Consider the following 20462-nt stretch of genomic DNA (forward strand, 5'->3'; position numbering starts at 1 on the left):
TGTTAGTCCACTGTTAGCCTCAACTCTCCATTAGACTTGCACTGGCCATATGGGATTGTTAAAGGGTGAATGAGCCTCACTGATCACTCCTTGGCTCTCCAGTTGCTGTATCAGCTTATGGATGGGAACCAGGGAGTTTCGATTGGTGTGATATTGTTGCCAGTATACTGTCATGGTAGCAATTGGCACCTGCTGTTCTTTAACCCACCACAGACGGATCCTCTGAAAGACCAGGAAAGCCAGACAGCTATTTAATTGTCTCTGTACTCATGGCAGCTATACCAAAAGCTCACCAGTACCCTTTTGGGTCCCTGAAGTACTCTTTCCTGAGGTAGTCCATGCCAGGGATACATGGAGGCTCTGGACCAGTCACAATAGGATGCTTTTGCCACTCATTCCCAGTTTGGTTTACCTCAGCTTCCCACACAGACAGTTCTTGGGATCCTCCCATCACTCCATAAATACAGATGGATTCTGCCCCTTTGTAATCTGATGGTATTAGAGTACACTGTGCACTGGTGTCCACTAGAGCTTTATACCCCCATGGGGCTGATGTGTCAGGCCATCGAACCTTCACAGTCCAGTAAACCTGGTTGTCCCTTTCCTCTGCCTGGCCGAAGGCAGGGCACCTCTATTTCTGGTCGGAGTCTTCATTACTTGATTTTTGTAACTGCAAAACAGAAGTCTGTTCATCAGGGCCAAAAATGTGATCAGCCCTTCTACTCTGCCCAACAGACACCAGAGCAGTAATCTTCCTGGATGGATGCCTTTTGGTTGTTGTTTTTCTTTGCAGTTCCTGTACATGAACTTCTAGTCTCCAGGTAGGTTCACCATCCCACTTCCTCATGTCTTCCCCCTGGTCATGCAGGAAGAACCACAGGGTTGCACATGGTGTGTGCCACTGATACCCTTTCCCTTGAACAGATAAAGGCTGACTTTTAATAGCTGAGACATTGTTTGGAGTGGGTGAGGAAGACCTATACTTCTCAAATTGCTGAGATAAATTTTGGGTCAGTTCCTTCACAGCCAACACACAGGCCTGTAGGGAAGAAGTAAGATTATCTTTGTATTCTGGGAGTTGTCTGGCCAGTCCATCTGTAGCTGGTGCCTCCGTGTCTGTCCAGCTCATTATTGCCAGGCTGCTGGAGTATGACATCAATGCACTTTGTATAAAATTTCCCCACACGGACTTCATGCACTGAATTTCATCTGGGTCTTTGGATGCTTGGTCGTTGCGCAGGTTGTTATAGATCACCTCCACCATGGCTAATTCCCTCAGATACTGGATACCTCCTTCAGTGGTCGTCCATTTACTTTGGGAATTTGCAAGTTCTTCCTTGAAGGGATACTTGTCCTTCACACTTGACAGGAGTCGCTGCCAAAGACTGAGGACTCCTGCCCTTTTTCTAATGCCTTTGTCAATGGCCTTATCCTTAGCAAGGGATCCCAGCTGCTGGGGGATCCTCTAATCCCATCCTCTAATTCCTGACTATTGGTTCCAATATTCCAGCATTGGAGTAACCAGCTGAGAATTTACTTGCCTTGTTGACAGCTAAAATCTTTTTGCATATCTCGCAGCTCACTGAGGGATAGGGATCAGGTGGTTTCTGTCTCATTTATGATCTCCATTTCTTCATCCTCCTGTTCTTCTGACTGCTTTGCTGCAGAATGGGCTGTCTCTTCTGATTTGTTCTCCCACTCCCTCTTAAGAGAAGCTTCTTCATCCCTTAGTAAACGAGCTGACTTCCACTTCCATTTCCATTGTTTCTTTTTAATTAGAGGGGTGACTGATACAGTCTCTGGTTTAGCCATAGTGTCTGTTGGTATGTTTTCAGATCCAGGGACCCTTTCATCTCCTTGAGGGTACTGCATAATATCGAGCAGTGTTTGGTAGGTGCTGGCCAGGCCCCAGCAGAGTGCAGTAAGTTGTGCCACTTTGGAATAGCCAGGGCATTTTTTTTTTAAACATTCTACCACTTCATCAGGATCATGCACTTGTTTGGGAGTGAAGTTCCAGACCACTGGAGGTGAGAAAGTTTTCTAAATACCTGCCCATATTGTCCCACAAGCCTTGCCACCCATGACCACGCTGCCACAGGGCCTGGGTCATATTTCTAAATAGCTTGTTAACCTTAGAAAAAGCTGAAACAATATTCCTAAGAACTACCAATAGAAGAACTTTAACTACCCAAGGATGTTCAAGATACTGAAAAGCTTTTGTAATGAGGCAGAAAACAACAGAGAAGAAGGTGGTGAAGGTGCCATTCTGTATTTCCTGCACAATAAACCTGTCAGAGGAAGAAGGGTAAGTGTCAATTGTCTTTATGGGACAGTACCTGAAGTACAATAATGGCTTCAACACAGAGCTCAAATACCAGATTAAGCCCAAGGCCAGTGTTTTAGTAATAAATCTCCAGGCAAAACATCACTAAGCACTACAGACCACAGCAAACTGCAAAAGCCAATGCCAATCTTCAACATGCACAGCAAAAAAAAAGAGCATTGCACAGATCAGATAAACTAGCATCAAGAACAGATGAATCAATATCATGACCTGCAACTGTTAACACATATAAATCCCTTCTAATACGCTCTGGTCAAACCTATTATTATCTCAAACCCTTCAAGTCCCATGCTGGGCTCCAAAAAGGACTGTTGTGGTTTAACCCCCACTGGCAACTAAGCACCACACGGCTGCTCACTCATTCCCCCTATGGTAGGATGGGGGAGAGAATCAGAAGGGTAAAAGTGAGAAAACTCATGGGTTGAGATAAAAACAGTTTAATAATTAGAAATAAATAATAAAAATAGGAAGAAGGAGAAGAAGAAGTGGAAGAAGGAGAAGAAGTAGAAGGAGAAGAAGAAGTAGAAGAAGAAGAAGAAGAGTAAGAAAAAGAAGAAAAAGATAACAGAGAAAAATAAAACACAAGAAAAGACAAGTAATGCAAATGAAAACAATTGCTCACCACCAAGTGACAGACGCCCAGTCAGTACCCAAGCAGTGCCCTCCCCCAGCCTTCCCCCTAGTTTTTTTGCTGAGCATGACATCGTATGGTCTAGAATATCCCTTTGGTCAGTTTGGGTCAGCTGTCCTGACTGTGTCCCCTCCTAACTTCTTGTGCACTTCCAGCCTACTGGCTGGTGGGGTGGTGTGAGAAGCAGAAAAGGCCTTGACTCTGTGTAAGCCCTGCTCAGCAGTAAATAAAGCATCCCTCTATTATCAACACTGTTTTCAGCACAAATCCAAAACATAGTCCCATACAAGCTACTGTGAAGAAAATGAACTCTATCCCAGCTAAAACCAGTACACCCAGTCAAAATCCTGGATCTTCTCAACTTTTTGGTTGAGATGTTCAAATATGGATTTATTAGTGGAGAGTGATCTAATGAAAATCTGTGGTGTTAAAAATGAAGTGATTTAGAACTAGCCAGAGAAGGTATACTGTATAAGGCAAAGGAGGCCTTATGTCAATTATGTCTTTACATCTGGGAGCCTACTGGGGAGTGCATGCAAACCCTACCATAGCTGCACCTTGACATGGAGGGAGAGCGGGACATTTCTTAGAAGCCAAAAAACCACCGCTGGCCGCAAACCCCATACATTTCAGCTTCATTTCTGCTCACTAGATGGCAGCAGATTCAAAAGAATTGCTGCAAAACTACAGCTCAACCTGCCTATGAAAGTAAGGGTTAAAGACATGCTTATGCAGCGAAATAAAGGTGTGATAATAAAATGTGATTAAAAATTTAGCTAGTCTGGGTAAAGACAACAGGGAGTGGGAAATGGCAGCACAGGTTTCAGCATGGTCTGGCAAGCAGAGTCTTCTGCCACAGTTTCGATACAACTTGTGCTTTGCCTGCCCTCCCAGGCTGGGGCTTCTGCCATTCCCCAGGCTCACTAGATTAAAGCTAGCATGCCTGTGCCTCCCTGTGCCACATCCAAGCACACATTCTCTGTGTCAACAGCATACAAGAGAATATTTTAGAATAAGTTCCCACTCTGTGAGACTTTCCTATTCTAACATACTTTCACCTGAATACTGTCTTTGCCCTGAAGCACAGAGGCTGTAAAAGAGAGGCAAGTGAAATATGTTTAGCTAACCATCATCATTATCTTGAAACGCTCTAAATGACCACTGTATCTGATCTTTTCTTGTGAATGGATTCAGTTGCCTCAGATTTACAACATGCCTATACCTGTTATAAAATTGATAACTTGAGAAATAAAGGGCCTGAGGAAAAATTTCATAAATGGAAAGGGTGACACCTTCTGGTGGCATAGGTGGAGCTAGAAGAGATGTCTGTCCAGGGATGTGCATCTGTAAACTTCATTCCAGTTCCGGAAGGTTTGTCAGTACCACTGTCACAGAATCACAGATTGGCTGAGGATGGAAGGGACCTCTTGGGATCACCTAGTCTACCCACATCTCTCAAGCAAGGTACCTAGGACCAAGTCTGGTTGGGTTTTGAGTATCTCAAAGGATGGAAGTGCTGCCGCCTCTCTGGGCAAACTGTGCCAGACCTTGACCACCTCCACAGTAAAAAAGTGTTTTATTTTGATCAGATGTAATTTAATATGTTTTAATTTGTGCTCACTGTCACTTGTCCTGTCAGTGGGCACCACTGAAAGGAGGCTGGCTCTGTCTTCTCTACAGTCTCCCATCGGGTATTTTTACACACTGAGAAGACCTCCTTGAGCCTTCTCTTCTCCAGCTGAACAGTCACAGCTCTCTCACCCTCTTCTTTCTATGAAAGATGCTGCCTGCATTCCCTTCATCATCTTTGTGGCCCTTCATTGGACTTGCTTCAGTATGCCTGCTTCTTTTTTGTTTTGGGGAGCTCAGAACTGGGCCTAGCATTAAAGGTATACCTCATCAGTGCTGAGTAGAGGGGAAGGATCACCCCCCTTGACCTGCTGGCAATGTTCTTCCCAGGAAGCTCTTGACCTTCTTCGGTGACAGAGCATGTTGTTGGCTCATGGTCAGTTTGGTGTGTGCCAGACCCCCAGGCCCTTCTCTGCAGAGCTGCCTGTCACCCGGTTCAGCACCCAGCATGTACTTGTGCCTGGAGTTGTTTCTCCCCAGGGGTAGGACTTGGCACTTCCATTTGTTGAACTTCATGAGATTCTTCTGGGCCAATTTCTCCAGCCTGTCCAGGACCCTCTGGCGTATCAGCCTCTCCTCCCAGTTTTGTACTGTCTGCAGACTTGGTGAGTGTGTACCAGTGTATAGGTCATTCGTGACAATGTTGAACAGTAGTGGCCCTAATATCAACCCTTGGGGCCCACCACTAGGAACTGGCCTCCAACAGGACTTTGTGCCACTGATCACAACCCAAAAGCTATAAGGTGAGAGACAGCTATGCAGGCAAATCATCCTAGCAGAAGCTTACATGGCAAACGTGTGGTGCAATGTAAATAGCAAAGTGGTTCACGTGCTGGTACAGCCTGCAGTCTTTCCCCCCAGGAACTAAGTGATACTGGCAGGGGGACTTTCTAATCTGTAGGACTGTGTCTACAACAAGGCTTTTGCTGGCATAAGCAGAATGTGTGATTTTTTCCATGGCACTGTGAAGTGTAAACCAGGCTTAATGTGTGAAGCGGTAATGAAGCCTGGTTGTGACGACGTCTCATGGCAGACATTCCAGGATATGTGCTCACCCCATAAAACAGATGTCTTCTACTCTCAGAGCAACCAGGGGATTTTGACAAGATTGCTGATGTTACGGAAAATATTAAGCAATAATCCCTTCCATCAACATAATTCCCAGTTCCTCAGCTAGCTAAAAATGTTGTAAGTCTTTTATTAGTGGATAGTTTTACAACCCCCACATGTTTTTTAGTTCCCAGGTTAACGGATTTTTTGAACATTATAATAAATTACAGGTACAGAACATGACAAGTTGCTCATTTCTTGTTGTAAAAAGTATATATATAGTATTGACTTCCCTAATTTGCTGTTTATAAGAAGCATTACTTTGTAAAAATAATAAATACTTTCATTAAATACAGCCTACATACATGCAGGTAGAAGTACATATATGTGTGCATATGTGAATGTGTAAATATGAGGGGTCACATACTCAGTTCATTTGAACTGATGTAGTTCTATTGAGCTTAAAGATAGAAAATAACTAAAATTCAGGAAACAGCATGGACCAAAGTTCCTCTTACAGCAAGATTTTCTCAAGATGACTGCCTATAACAACAGGGCTAAAAATTCAAAGTTGTGCACTCTGTGTAGTCAGAAGTACTGATCTTCTTCCACTTCAGTTTCTCCTGCATTCAGTGGTGGTGCTTAGTATCTCTAAAAATCAGGCTGGCTATGTAAGACCCAATTGTTATCTTTAGGTATGTAAATTGAAAATGTTTGCTTATGTTTTAAAGTAAACTCGTTATGGCTGTGCTTTGGTACTATGGGTTGTTGTAAGTAAGAAGCTACGGGCAGATGAAGAAGAATAAGGCTTTGTAATATTGTTCATTTTGGGGAGAGTTTCCCATTGTTTTCCTCCAAACACCACTTTTGGAGCACTAAAAATCTACAGTTACACAGCAGGACAAACCCCAGAAAATTATTCAGCTCTGAACAGTATAGGTGAACAGAGCTGTTCTGGAAGTGGTCCCCACGGGCTCATGGGAGGACCTGCGCTTTGTCCTGTGCCACCGGGCCCTGTGGTGGGAGAAGCATGTCCTCTGTGCCCCTGTGGCTGTAGCTCCTGTCTCTGGCTGCTCTGGATAAGTGGGGAAGGACAGGCTTTCTGGGACAAGTGTGTTGGAGGTCGGATGCTGGATGCCATGTTTGTGCCTGAGGGGCATGTGGAGGATTTTCAGGTGTTCATTGGGAACAAGCACTGCCTCTCTGCCGAGGCTGTTGGATGCCTGAAAATCTAATGTATATATCTGAAGTCCCCAAAATCTCCCCAGAAAAGATTTCAGGCTGGAAGAGAGGACATAGCTGAGGAAGTCAAAGAACAGCTCTGGAAGTAACAAAAAGGAATAAAGAGAACTCCCGAATAAGGTAAATTTTTTGGACTAGTTTTACCTTGCAAGTCTACGTATTCTTAAAAGGGCAGCTGACATGAAGAAATGTGGGTTTAGCTCCTGTCAGCTTTAACTACACAGTGCTGGCATTCAAAGAATTGTTAGCATCATTATGGGGTGGTTTTCCAAACAGTGGAGACACATTATCTCTGTGTGGAAAAGGTCTGCCTTCCTCCTAAAGGAAGCAGGACAACAATTATTCATAAAAGACAAACAAATTCTATTGTGTTTTTTGTATTCCTATCAAAATGTACCTCACAGAACATCCAGTGTTAGAAACATGTTGTGGTATCTTTTCACGTGCATCAAGTTATTTGTATTCAGGCAAGTTTAAAAAGCCCCTTGAGTATATGAGGAATGTAGGAAGACGTAAATATTTCTGAAATGGGGGCACTAAGAAAGCGGACAGTCTTAAGCCAAAAGCTTTAAGATTGTCTTTCTGATGTTGGGTCATTAGATATGTGGATTAGAAGATTATTTGGAAAGAAACCATGAGGTTTTGCCTGGACATATTGATATATATTGTTATTTACAGTTTCCAAGAAAGTCTGTAGGCAGTTTGGTTGCAAAAATCGGAGATTACACACAAGACTGCTGGTTTGTTTGATAAATGTACTAGTACATTTGCCCTTTGGAGCAAACCAGTTCTGCCTTTAACAGGTCATTTGTGACAAGTAATGGTGAGCGAACATTATAAATAAACTCAGAGTGGTTCAAGGTCTCTCTGTAGCATAGGCAAAATTGAATTTTGCTTCCTTATGGGTGAAAGCAAGATAGCTCTTTGGGGCAGAAAAGTGTGGTTTTGTGGTAGGGGTAGAGCTGGTGCTGGGGAGAAGGATGCAGGTAGGGGAAGGAAATTGGGAGGGATCAGTTGGAGGCAGGAGAAGGGGGCTCAGAGGAGCTCCTGGCAGTTTCAGGGAGCTGTTGGCAGGGGAAGGAGGGACGAGTTGCATTTCGGGAAAATTTTTTAAGGAACATGGCCAAAGGTGCACAGAGTTATGTGTGGGAGAGGTAAGAGATCTCTGAGGCCCTGTGATGACAGGCACTCAAGCAGTAGGAAAGACGTGAAGTTGTCACAATCCTCTTTAGTTAGCAAAGGTGAGTGTGGTCGCAGCCAGTTTGGGCAACTGGGTGATGGTGAAGGCAGGGCTGCAACAAGCAGCCTTTTTGTCTGGGGTGAGCCTCCCTCATTAGCACACGCTCCTCCAAACCCACACATTGCTGTTCTTTATGGCTTCAGATGTTACACTGGTCTCTTTGCGCAGCTGTTGCTTCATATCTCTTTGCTCATTTCATGCCTGCTGAGGATCTGTAGTAGTAATGGCAGCAGCTGCAGGGAGGAGACAACACTGCTTAGGCTCCTCTGAAACACCTTGCCCATAGGATCAGATGGTGCACACCTTTCTTGTGTCAGCTCTTGGTGCTTGGATGGAGGCAGGTACCAGAAGGAGTTGTTGCTTTGGCCAGGGCCACCCATTTTTAAGGATATTTTCTCACTCCTTCATCTTCCTCTTGTCTTCCCCAAATTTGCAATGTGAAGCTACTGCCTACTTGTCTGAAGTTGTTTCTGAGGTTGTTAGCTTGTAAACAGGCTGGAGCTCAGAGAGAGTGGATAAGGTTATTTACCATATTTCAATCATTAACAAGACTCCCTCCAAAACTAAATTTACATTGCCCCAAACAAACTTTGCTTTGTAGGAATTCCAAAGCCTATTTAAGAAGAAGCGTGTCTTCAAAATCTTGAATATACAAATATACAACATACAAATTTTGAATATATGAAATATTGAATATACAGTCTTGAATATATATCTAGAAGTTATGTGAAAACTGACTGCACACTTGCACACTGGATTGTAATCTGCAGTAGTTTCATTATCTTTATGAAATACTGTGGAATAAAGTAGGTTTCAACACAAAAATGGAGTAATGCTATTTGGCTCTACGTACTATTTCCCTGGAATTTCAATAGTTGTATTAATAATGAGAAATGGGCTTGGATCAGCTCTCATGCAGATTACCAGCATCTTCGTCCTTCCTTTGTCTGTGCCGGATCTGGCTCTGTCTCTGGGAACATGCGTGTCTCCCCGCGTGTTGGTGTCTTTGGGATCATGCAAGTGTGTATGTTGACGATGGCAGCTTGTTGCTGCCAGACCACGAGAGGGACCCAGAGACACGCATTGCTTTTTAGTAGCCCCTGTGAACTCGAAGGATTGTTAGCTTCTAACTTGGGTTTTCAGAAAGTAGCTTATTTTCCTCTAGTTTTAGTTTTCGGGAGTTTTAGTACAACTGACCTATAAGCTTTCTGAGGGAAAGTCGGAGGAAGGCTCTTACAAAAAAGGCTGCTTTAGATAACAGATGGTTTTAAACAACTTTGTCATGGCTGCCTAGTGCACCGAGAAAGGCTGCATGGCATCTAGATTGATAGTCATAAATCATATGAAGACATTAAGAGCAAGGCATCTACACTCATGTGTTATACTGTGGGTGCATACAAGATAAATATTAAAGAAAATTAGCATCTGGAATTTTCCCTTTATTAGTATTTTTGAACATGTAGCCAAGCAGACAACTGCTGATGTGATGAGACAGTTCCATAAATTAGAAGAAAACCTTATTAAAAGTACAGTTGCTCCATAAATATAATAAATTGGACACACTCTGTATTATGCAGCTTTGCTGCTGCAGTAACTCACTGTTCCTCCAACAGTTGTGCTGTCTCTAAAGTGTACACTGCATGTGCAACCAGGGCATCTCTTCTGCGGCAGTGAAAGACATCTTTGATACGAGCTGGTTTGATCTGGAAGGAGCAGGACTACCTGGATTTAGGCTGCCTCAGTGTCCTCATTAAGTAGTTTTGAGAAATGTCTTCCTTAGCAAAGAGATCTCAGATACCTTCTCATTTAGGACTTCTACCCTTCCCTCTATATTACACTGTGGTCAAGAGACACAAGGGAGGGTTATATCCATAGGGCTGACTCCTGGTGCCCATATATACTGCTTTAGCCAATGTAAATAATAGATGTGTTTTTCTGTTTATAAGAGTAATTTCCACCGGGGTGGGGTGAGGATGACTAGGGATTATTTTACTGCAGTGATTGCTCCTTGACCTTCAATGGAAAATCTAATGCTAGTGAGTAATGATGTGGTAATTTAGCATTATTGCCAAAGACAGAATACTGTAATACCGTTCTGCATCTGGGTAGCACCCTCAGTCTGAGATCAACTTGAATTACTACCATTAACAAACCCACCTGATGTGTTCTTGGAGGACGTAATACAGTGTTATCCATGATTTACTGTTAGGGCAGGTGGGCCCAGGGAGTGATTTCCTTGAGGTAAGGGAGTGAGTCAAGAGCAGGACTGAGACGAGTCCCCTTCTTGGCCAGAGAGGAGAGGAGGTGGTCTTCTCCACAGACTTGCTCTTCTTCTGCTGTCACCCTCCAAGTTACCTCCCCAGGCTGAGAGGTGCTACAAAGTCACATACATGCTTCACATATGCATCCACTGTGGAGCTACTGCAGGGACTTTTCTCTGTCCTGTACTCAGGCCATGCTGAATTCAGTCCAACGCGAGAAGGCTGTGAGAAGTCAATTCGTATTTTCACCTCTGTGCTGTACACAGGGAATATACAGTATAAAGTGCAATGATAGACTGACATTAAAGACGGTTCCCTTCCTCTCTGCTTTTTCTGGCAGCAGCTGAACATGCACCGACAACACACCTTCCATTACTAATATTTTGAAACCTAGAGCAGGAGAGTGCCTCAAACCGCAGCCTTATAACGTAATGAAGAATACACACAGCTGCAGTAACAACCACATAATTATTTAATTAGTTTTTGACAGCTTCAAATTGCACAGGCAAAGGAATGCATGAACCGCACATGGAAACCTGCCAGCAAAGGTTTTACACGTACACAGATGGTTTTAGCTATTGTAAGCGCAAAGCCAGGTTGCTGTACTTTTACTGCAAAACCTAATAGCACATCATGCACTGCAGAAGTTATATCAAGGGAATAAAAACGGCATATGTAATTATTTCTTCTCCTTTATGTCATAGTGTTGTTTTCATTGTGTTTAACTTCGCATAACTGAGCCCTGTGAGACCGAAGATGGGACTATTTTAGCACTAATTTCAGTAATCTGTAAAGTAACTGCTTCTTTGGGATTTTGTAATAAGCAATTATAATACCACTAATTAACATTATATATCACTTTCTATTTTAAGGTCCTCTTATGGACATGAATTAATTAACACCTCTGTTGGGAAGTTGAGTATTGGTATTTTTATTTTGAAAAAAAGAAGACTGAATCTCAGAGAAGTGTAATAATTTGCCAGAGGCCACAGTGTGATTCAGGAACAAAAGAGACATCGAGTTAAGGATTTCCTCAGTTTTCATTTGACTCTATGGAGAGCTAGAGCAAGAAATTTCAATATAGAAATGAAGGAGAAATAATTGCCTGCAACAAAACAGATGAGGAGGGCACTAGCATGAGTAGCAAACTGTCTTTGGAAAATAGATTATTCCAAAGGGGAAGATAATAATTTAGAAGTGAAGCGAAGCCTAATGTACTGTAAATATTTGCTCTTCTGCTGCTGCAAAGCCAACACCCATCTCCCAAGTCACTCCAAAGTGTTTATGATTTCCATGTGTTGTGAGCTCCATGATTTTATATTAGAGGGGAAGTGATTTCTCCTGAGTGCACCTAATTAAGTCTAACAGTTAAAATAAAACACGAATTAATTCAAAACTTCACTCCGCGCTCTAAATGAACACAAACGTTGTCTGAGGTTTAAAAAGTTAAGTCCCCCTTTTTTCCACATAATTGTAGTTTTCATATTTTCCAGCCTTCGCTTTTTACGGTTCTGGCTGGGATAGGAAATGCTAAAAGCCCACAAGAAAAGGCTATTCCCATAGAGCTGTGTAAGATATTCACAGCAAAAACCTAAACCATGTGGAACACATGTGGTTTCAAGTTTCACAAGAAAGTCAAAACCCAGACTCTGTTTGTTGAAGTTTGTAACATGGTTTGAACGAAACTGGGCCCATTTTCAAGCAAATCTGGTCAGATTCCTGGTTTTGAGTTGAAACCGTCCAACATTTGCAGTTTGGCAAGTTCTGAGAAGAAGTCTTGGGGCCTCATCCTCCTGATGATTTGAGGAGGACTTGCTGTGGATGGGTGGAGGGGACGGCAGGGCTGTGGTGCCCAGCTGGTGGGATGGGGGCAAGACCATCAGCCGGAGCTTGGGGGCTGTGGAAACAAGCACAGCATTGCTGGGTCTCCTGGTGTAGAGGACTGTAGTCGAGAACAGTTGTGTGAAAGTCATGTGGCTCACATCCAGTGCGGGAGATCCTGGAGAGCTCCAGCACACCTCTCAGAGGGCACCTTGCTACTCCTTTCCATGTACTCCCAGCACAAGCCTGAGAATAAAGGTTAGGAGACCCCAAATACTTCAGGACTGTATCCACCACTACATTGCATTTTGTAGGCTTTATGTGGATATCATTCCAGTCACAGGGAAAACACAACTTTATTTTACTTGCAGAGATCTCTCTGACTAAGGAAATGAAAGACTGTGAAGAAATACTTAGCACCTGTGATGAAGCCATGCACATAGAAATTTTTGAAAAAGCTAATTCCAGTTAAGAATATTTGCTTCACTGTCCTTCAATAACACACTGGAAATTAGCATCAAGAGGTACACACTTTTTTAAGAAAAAACGTATATAGGAAAGAGTCACTTGCTGATGCTGCAACCTCAGTCTCTAGAGATGCTATCAAAGTAAGAATTATGAGCTAAATTCTAGTATTGCAAGGATGGATACCAGAGCAGAATTTTTTCTTGTGTATTCCTAGAAAGATCTTTAGCTAAGCTACTAATACTACTGTAAATTATTGAAACTGAAAGGTTTTAAAATCAACCTTACCTTTAACTTTCTCTGCTGCTAATTGCTTTTAACATTTCTGTCACTGAAAGCACTGAAAATAGGTTAGAAAATTCACAATCAAGGTTTTAATAATATGACTACAACGGACTATTCCTTTTATAGACAAGTTTATTTCTTGAGCTCATACACATAGATACTAATACATTCTCCCACATATATTTCTGTTTTGGGGAATATTTAACTGAGAAAATAAAAGCTGTTTTTTTCTGAGGCCAAAATTTAAGCAAAGAACAGAGCAGGTGGTTTCTGAGTACATGGAAAAACAGCATACGTCTGTGTATAAATTAAGACCTCCTCATCAGACTAATGAATACTGAGTATAGTTTCCCTGTTTTCTCTACTGGTATTTTGTATGTGCAGTTCTCTGATTTCAGCACAGTAAGGGCAATAGTTATGCTCACAAATTAAATATAGCTCATTACAGCTCCAGTTCTTCCATCCGCACTCACTTTGATTAAGCATAGGTCAGTCCTGTGCCTGATAATTATTTATTACCCTGTCACTACTTCTTTTTTTTTTTTTTTTTCCCCAGATGCCTGTGTTTTGGATTTAGATGACATGATAAAGTACCTTTTGCTAACAAATCTTTTAATGCAGCATAATTCTGCTCTGAATCTTAACAAATGTCCACAGTGTGCAACTTTCATTATTCACGCCTGCTGTTGTTCCTCTTAATAAAAATACTAAAGGAAGCAGACACCATCATCCACCAACCTGCTTCCCCAAGATGGAGTCTGACCATACATTCATCTTGTCCAGAACTAGCTGAAAATCTCCCAGATGACTGGGTTTTCACCACTTCCCTAAGTGACAAACAAATGCCTTTGTGGTTTCTGCCATGATGCTGTTCTCTTGTTCAAAAAGAACTTGTGGGAAACACCCCCAAAACAGCCTTGTTTTCTTTTAACACCATCGTTTTCCCTGGTGCCTCCAAGAAGCAGACAGCCATTGAGTTTTGGGGATGCTGAGAGCACTAGCAAGTTATTGCTGCCCTGCACTCACGGTCAGTCTGCATCTGCTTCTAACCTCTTCCTTGGTTGCAAGGTCTTTTGGGCAGAGGTTGCTTGGGCAACGATGTCCCCACTGCAACGAGCTGTGAAGGAGCATCTACCACCTCATGGAAGTCCACTCCAATATCTCCCTTGTCTTCACACTGCCCCGGCGCATGGGGCAGGTTCTGTGCTGGGCGCCCACTGGGCACACATCTGGTTATGCCATCCCTTAGCAGGTGATCACAGCTACAACAAGGGCACAGATACAAAGTGCTGCAGAGGTGGCCTGAGGCTTCTATGGGGTGGAGGTGGGAATGAGAGGCTTCTATGGGTGCAGGCTGGTGGGAATGAGAATTGCAAATGTTCATCTGGGCTCTGCTACCAGGGACAGTGGCCTGAGAAAGTCGCAGAGTGTGAAAACTCCCTTTTGTTCATAGGAGAGTAATCATCTTAAATGTCTTTAGGAACAGAAATGGAATGTAAGAGAGTCCAATTTAGTTCACCATGGTGGAGTGGAAAATTCCATCTGTTCTGTTTCACCACCAAAATTTATTTTATACTTACGCTGCGATATTTGTCAACATAATTGTAACAGAGAAGAGTAATTCAACAAAAGCCCAGGAGGGGCATATTGTTTTTTAAAAATCATATTAATTTGTAATGATTGCATTGCAGAATGTCAATATTTCTCTTTGGAAAGTTTCTTACTCAATTCTAAGGTTCAGTTATGCTGAATTGCTAGTATTTAACAAGAAGATCAGTAGACCTGAGAAAAAGAGAGAGAGAGAAAAAGAAAGAAAGCAGAAGCTGCTATGGGTACTGCCAAACCACTTCTCAGCTTTGTAAAATCAAGCACGTGGGCAAGTTTCCCACCACAAAATCAGCATGAGTACCTTTCCAAATTGCTTAAATTTTTTTTGGCAGTTTCCACCCCAATATTCTGATGGCAATTTGATAACCTATCAAAAAATCTTAAAATAAATTTTCTTTCAAAAAGAGATTTAGAAGTATTTTGTTGCTTGTTTGTGCAACATATCTTTTGTATTTCTTGATGCTATATCAAAGGTCCTGGCATAGCGCTGGCATTCTCTTGCTTCTAGGAAGCCTGATTCTGTCTCTTTTCCCCAGATTGACTGACTTCTTACTCGACAAACAGCTTAATTCACTTCAGCAGCTTGGAGGAATTAAACATAGCACAATCTTACCTTTAACAATTAGTGCTTATTATGTTGGCTGTTTTTCCATACAAAAATGTAATTCACTGTTTCACAGATTTTTCCAGTGGGAATTATTGTGTGGAGTTCCACATTTAATGTCACTCCATGCTTGAAAACTATTTGTAGCGCTTACTTTGGATTACAACTAAACAGCAAGTTTTGATTGAAAGAATGGCTGTGACCCAATCGTTAACTACCATACATGTCAATTTGAAATGATGGAAATAATTGCCATTGACAGTTTTACTTTGTAGAAACCTGTTTTTCTCCCTGCAGAAACTTTTTTATCTTGGTTTACTGGAAAAAGTGAACAAACACAAGGAAATGCTTTCAAAATTATCAGCTTCTAAAGAACACCAGTAATCACTTTGCATAATCCACATCTGGGCTCAATCCAGTTTTCCTTAATTAGCTACAAATGCAATGCCTGCTGCTATGTCTCAAATTTTCACTGCATGTACCTATTAAAGTGGAAAATGAATTGGATTCTCAAGTTAAAGAGTATTACTTAGGTGGTTAAGTGGATTTAGAAACCATGGCATTCCTTGTACTATAAATAGTACAAAGGTGATTATTTTTCAGCTTTTACAACTAGGGCAGTTCCATTTTGTGAAGATCACAATGGATACATACCCAAGCCAACAGATATTTGACAGGTCACTAACCAGTAAATCACACACAGACACTCAGGCCTTCTGTTCATCCTGTAAATACAAATAATATTGTAAAACAGTGAGTAACTATATCTTTGCTGAGTCTGAGGTCCATATGACTGCCTTTCATGTTTCCCTTGTTAAGGTTGGATGTGGTATTCACATCCACCTAAAAGCCCATGCTGTGTTCATATCAAGGGGATCCACTTAGCTGACCCACACTGCTCCAGCAGTGACACTGTTGCCCAAAGGATGGGAAGATCAAGCAGCTAACTTGCCCTGGAGTATTCTATTGCTCTGAGATCTAGGATAAAAGATACCTGAAGTCATATATTCTGCCTGCGCTGGGAAAAGAAAAGAGGTCCTCCTAAAATTTCTGTTGAACTTGTTATCAAAAGAGAATGTGCCCTACTAAACACACGAGTGGCATGGGAGTAGTGCAGGTAGGTGAACAGCATCTTCCAGCCCCCTACCATGACTAGTTTTCATTTCTCACCGTGTCATTCATCTATATATGTATATGTATGTGTATGGCTTCAAGCTGTGGTAGGGGAGGTTTAGACTGGATATTGGGGAAAATTTCTTCGCTGAAAGGGTTATCAAACATTGCAACAGGCTGCCCAGGGAAGCGGTTGAGTCACCATCCCTGGAGGTATTTAAAAGACGTGTAGATGTGGTGCTTAGGGACATGGTTTAGTGGTGGACTTGACAGTGTTAGGTTTATGGTTGGACAAGATGATGTTAAGGGTCTTTTCCAACCTTAATGATTCTGTGGTTCTGTGACGCTATGCATCACTGTCCAGTCATAACATCCCATTTTTACCAGTGGTCACCCAAACAAGAAATACAAGAGAGTGCCTTGGTGTCCTGTCGACTGGAGAAGGATTTTGAAGTGCAACACCATGTGTGTGGGACCCCTGGCGTCAGCGTTGCCATTGCCATCCCTCACTGGTCCCTTCTCTGAGCCTGTGCCAAACCCTAGCTTTGAAAAGGGAAAAATTATCTGCTCTTGGAGATAATTTTTTTTCTTAAATTAAAAGCTGCAAGGGAAAACGCAACAAAACTTGAAATGATTTCCTGTCTCTGACTCTGCTTTCTTTTTCCCCCAAATTCTTCCTCACTGATGCATTGTTAAAGGCATGATCCAACCCTTAGCCAAGCCAACAGAAGCCTTTCCAAGGGCTTGAGAATATGATAGATCAATATCTAAATGGAAATGTAAAAATGGCTTAAAAGCTGATTTTTTTTCTAAAGGAAAATAATAAAAAAGCATTTGGCACTTAGACCAAGAAACATGGTTGCTAGGTTTCATCTTGATTTCTAAATCCCTGGGAACAAATCTGGCAGGCCACTGTGCTCCTTCAGCTCCTGGCTGCAATGTGTGGGAAGGAAACACGGTCCTCAGGTTCAGGTCAGTGTGCATGCATCTGAGGATCTGCTTTGCTTCCCTTCCACTCCCAATCTGCAAGTGCTATGCACCTCTTTGTGAAGATAGACTCAATAAAGTTTGTAGATACTTTGCTCTGTAGCAGTCCCTCAGTACAGAAATGGCTTAATTTAAATAAAATACACCATTCTTTGACTCTTTCCCTCCCTGCCACCCTAGGCCTGTGTAAACTTGATGTAGCTCTTTGAAAGTCACTGGAGTTATGCTGCTGTAAGTACTGGACAGTGCTGCAGGGCACAGCTAGCCCCTTTCTCATAATCCATCATGCATAGGCAGCAAAGTGGCCCCAGATGGTTTCCAAGGAAAGAGCACTGACATGGCCGCCTCCACTGCAGTTGCATGGGACAGATGTGAGACATGGAAGTCCAACCTAAAGGAAGGACTCTTAAAACTGAGAATTTGGAAGACGTTTCTATTCTATTCTACAATAACCTCCCCCCCCCGCCCCCAAGTGTTCCTTCCCGTCCTTCAGAACTCAAGAGTGCCCAATAGTCTCACACTTGAAATACATGTTTATGAGGTACCTGATCTCTTCTTTGGTGTCAAGGGACAGCTCTGGTGATTTGACTGGAACCAGACTGATTTATATGAGCGGAGGGTCTGGTTGACGGTGTCTGCTCAGAGTCTGGCCCATGGCTGCAAAAGTGTGCAGAAAAATCTATCACAAAATATGCTGTCCAGCTGTTTCATGCACCATTTATTAGTGACAGCAGCTGGGGCTTATGCTTTTCTGTTTTCCAAAATGTGCTATTAAGGAACTGAAGATTGAAAGAATTTCTTCTTCTGTTCACATTTTCAATTGGTTGTCTTAGGTAAGAATTTCTTTTGGAAATGCTGTTTAGTACTACCCACAACTATTTCCAAATTAACTAAGTTTGTTTTCTAAAGAAGGATTTGAAAAAAAAATTAACGACAAATTGGAACCTTATGGTCTATTAAAACTCTCTGCTAGAAAGAAAGTTCGGTGTGATTGATATGTAGAAATTCTCTTTTTAAAGCCATTAAAATGCTGTGTTCCAATCTTTGAGCTCTTGGGAGAAACCTTGCTAAATTGCTTCCTGTTGTCTAACTTCTGAAAATATCCTGTCCAGAAGCAACAAAACAATAGAATTGTGTCAGGAATACAAACATCAGGTGAGCCACATGCATCCACAGTTGTGGGGAAAATGGCTTAGTCTGTTTGTTATTCAAGTGTTTTGTTAGGTAAGAAGAAGAGAAAACAAGAGCTAGAATCTCTAGGTGCTCTGAGTGAATCACTCACTTCAGAAACATTACTGTGTCAAGGACACTAAATCCAATGTAACCTTGGCAACCCAAAATATACCTGGCTGAACTAAAAGTAAAAAAGAAAAATACACTAAAAATTGAGTTGGTCAAGAGAGACGTCATCCCACTGGAGTCATTTGGTGATATTTCAATTTGGATGAAAGGCTTTTGCCCTGAAATACATACACACAAGGGCCTTGGTGTTTCTTACAGATTTCATGCTAAGCTGATGCTCTTTCTTTGAGTATATTTCTAATTCAGCAAATAAACCAAGGGCTGCAAGGGAATTTTGCTGAAAGCCTCAAAACTGCTGGGCTCAATTTGTTCTTGAGACATAAATGTGAATTATGCGTGCTTGTTGCTACCTGCGAGCTGGTTGGAGCTGATGGCAGGCTACAAGCATTGCAGTGCCAGCCTGGCGAAGTTACAGCAGCAGCAGGCAGCTGCCTCATTTTCTGGCTTCCAGCAATATGTGGGTGAAGAAAAATAATGTTAGCATTTGGCTAACATCACATGATGGCTTCCAAAATATCAGTTCAGCAGGCTTCTCTCATCCAAGAAAAATGGGCTCTTGCTGGGTATTAGCAGCAACACACACACACATACACACACCCCCACACCCATAATCAGTGGGTGTAAAATGTGAACAGGATGTTTGCCAGGGAGCTTTCAGATCCAGAGCTGTGAATGGGAACTGCATGCTTGGAACGGAGGCATGAGAACGGTCTTGCTGTTTGCGTCCTTTTGTTCCTCTGACATTTTGGGATTTTATGTGGGTGTGATGACAAATCCCCCTAAAGCCCGCAGAACCAAGTCATGAGCTTCAATGCAAGCTACCAGAGAAGGATTGCTCCTCAGAAGCACGGCTGCAGGGGAACAGAGAGCAAGCCCTGGTATGTGCTGGAAGGATTAAATTGTGCCCAGGCTCCCCTAGCTGGTTGCACTCGAAGTGAAGGCAGAGGAGGAAGCACTTCAGCCCACTTCCATAGCTGCCCCCCTCCCTACACCCGATTGCCCTGCCACTGCCATTGCGGGCTGCTGCCCAGCTGAGAGCCTCCCGCAGGATGCTCTAGGCCCATGCAGATAAACATATTAGCACAGCTCGTATCTGTACAATTGCATTACTGTTTGCACAAAAGCTTGTTTCTTCTGGCTTGCTCTGAGCTGTAGCATAAACGAATATGGGCTCCAAACCACTTAGGGATGCTGGTCCAGGAGGATTTGTTTTGAATGAACCCCTACTGGCAGCAGTATTAGGCTATGCGTGCGGCTTCACGGGCAACTCGAAAGATAGAGAGAGAGTGGGGAGATTGCAAGGCTAGGTGTAAAAAGTAATAGTTTAGCTGAGAAGGAAGCAAGCTGGAAATCAGGGTGAGATTTGGGGATCGCGAGTCCGAGAACCCAGCTTAGAACATTGTCCCAGGGAGGGTCATGCAGCAGGGGACAAGGAAGGGCGAGCGTGATGCCACGGACTGCTACCAGAGAGATGTTTGTGCTGGAGCACTTCATGAGGCCAGGGAAGGACAGTGAGAGTGGGACGTTTTATCAATTATCTATTCATTACTACACCAGCCTTTGCAAGGAGGAAAAAAGAGACTTGTCTCAGTTATGGTAACATTTTCTGCTCCAGCTGAACTTCAATTTAATACCATCGAAAAGTGAGCTAGGGGATTTGTGTGAGACTCACTCACCAAGTAAGGAATTTCACATCTGAGATGATTGTCATCTGTCAATACTAGATAGACTGTAGGTCTGCAAAAGAAGAAAGAAAAAATTCTGTCAGTTGACTGTGGATGGAAAAAGAGTAGAATTCAGTTGCAGCGGACCAGGCTGCTGTGTTTTAGGTTTGAAATCTATTTTCTTTAAACAATTCCTTAGCCCTGTGGAAAAAGAAC

This window comes from Haliaeetus albicilla, chromosome Z (assembly GCF_947461875.1).
Source record: "Haliaeetus albicilla chromosome Z, bHalAlb1.1, whole genome shotgun sequence".
NCBI classification, from domain to species: domain Eukaryota; kingdom Metazoa; phylum Chordata; class Aves; order Accipitriformes; family Accipitridae; genus Haliaeetus; species Haliaeetus albicilla.